Consider the following 2,028-nt stretch of genomic DNA (forward strand, 5'->3'; position numbering starts at 1 on the left):
AGACAGAGATGTGTGCTGTGTGTTGATGTGAGCCTGTGATGATACGATAGTTGTGTGTGGTGTGAACGAAAATAGATGATGTCCGTGTGATGCTGTGTGTGTGTGTGTATTCAAATACGCTGGCACAGACTCAGTGTTGAGTTGACATGACTTGATGCAGTGAACAGCACCCAGCTCACACTAATGAACCCACTAATTACACAACCCCCCCCGGTCAGTGCTAAGCCGATGATTGATGAGGATGGTGATGATGAGGAAGTGATATGTGAATTTCCTTGTCGTCCTCCGATTCCCACGACTCAAATGCCACATTCAAGCGCTGTCAACCGAGAACAAGAGATATGGCAGGACAGTTCCCCCCACCCCCCTTCTCTCTTCTTCTCCCTCTCTCCTCAACTCTCTCCTCCTCTCTCGTTATTAAATAGTGTGTTAGATTGATCGCCCATGTGCTGCGGGGGCCAACGGCAGCAAACAGAGAGCCCTTATATTAGGCCTCAGACGGAACCACCACAAAACACAAAATCTTGACTCGAGTGGACCGCCTTCCCCTGGATGGCACGTACTTCAGTAGCGCTCCTGTCTAAGACAGACAGACACCAAGTGAAACCCACAGTCCTTCGGACCTTCTATAGCCTTCACCGAACCTGGCTTATTCAGACTCGATCCATCAAACCTCCCAGACCCCCAGATCCACGAAGACCAGAGCACCTACTTGCCCAGCCCCCTGCCCCACATCCCCCCCTCATTCCCAGCCCAACTCCAATTCGACTGTTACCAGATCTCCTAAACAATGTTGACTTGTTCCTGCGCCCATTGTGCCACCCCAGCCAGACCAGCCCCTAGCCCCTGGTTCTCCACGACCTCAACCCCAGGGCTCATTCATATGGAACCGTAAACAATCATAAATCCTAGATCACAAACAACTCTCCTAGACTCATATGCCGCACTACCCAGCCCTTCTCCCTGTCGTGGACGATACCTAGAAATACAAGGTTAACGTGCGCTGCCGTTGTCCCTCCATGCTGTCTAATGGTAGGTTATGGATCCGACTACATAAACCATGGATCTAAGAAAGTGCATGCAGCCTTGGCCCAACCGAGCCTACTACCTTCCCCCGCATTTAGGCATGTCATATCCATCAGCCATGGTTCAAACTGATTGCCCCCGCCCACCACAGGACCACTAGCAGCACCAACTAGGCTACGGTGTCACACCCCACACACAACACACACACACACCAACACACACACAACACAACACAACAAACACACACACACCACAACACACACACACACACACCACACACACACACACCACACCACACTCACACCAACACACACACCACAACACACACACACACACACACACACACACACAACACAACAAAGTTTGTTAATGTAGCATCGTAAGATCCCATAATTGCTTTTTCTACCCCTCCAATCTCACTAACCCCCCTCTAAAGTTTCTCCTCCCAGCCACACATCACGTCTTTTTATGACGATCATTATTGTGGAGCGAGGCTCCAGACTTATGACAGGACAGGTGGAAAAATGTTTCAGCTGAAGATGTCGCTTTGCTTCGGGCTCCTCCTGTTAATTATCCTGAGAGTAATGCATCAACATGATCCGTGTGATACACGAACTGTGTTTAAATACCAATGATATTAATATTAATGATGTTCATTATGAGCCATCAATATGTCAAATAAAGTAGGATACTGGTAAGGATGGGGAGGGGAGGAGGCAGTGTGTGTGTTTGTGTGTGTTTGTATTCAAGAGTGTGTGTGCCAGTCTGTGTGTATGTGTGTGCATGCATGGATTTATTTGTGTGTGTGAGACGGTGTCTCTGGGTTGACTTGTCCCGTCCATCCCCATCTGTCCCCGTCCCCAGTCCCCTCTACAGTCTCTCTACATGTACATTAGCAGCCAGAGAGACGAAGAGGGCTAATTCACCACAACGGTTTCACTGTGCTGTAAAACTCCTTCCTTTGCAGTGTAATAAACTATTCCCCTTGACATGCTCCTTCCT

Source organism: Salvelinus sp. IW2-2015, unplaced genomic scaffold (assembly GCF_002910315.2).
Source record: "Salvelinus sp. IW2-2015 unplaced genomic scaffold, ASM291031v2 Un_scaffold2154, whole genome shotgun sequence".
Lineage (NCBI taxonomy): Eukaryota > Metazoa > Chordata > Actinopteri > Salmoniformes > Salmonidae > Salvelinus > Salvelinus sp. IW2-2015.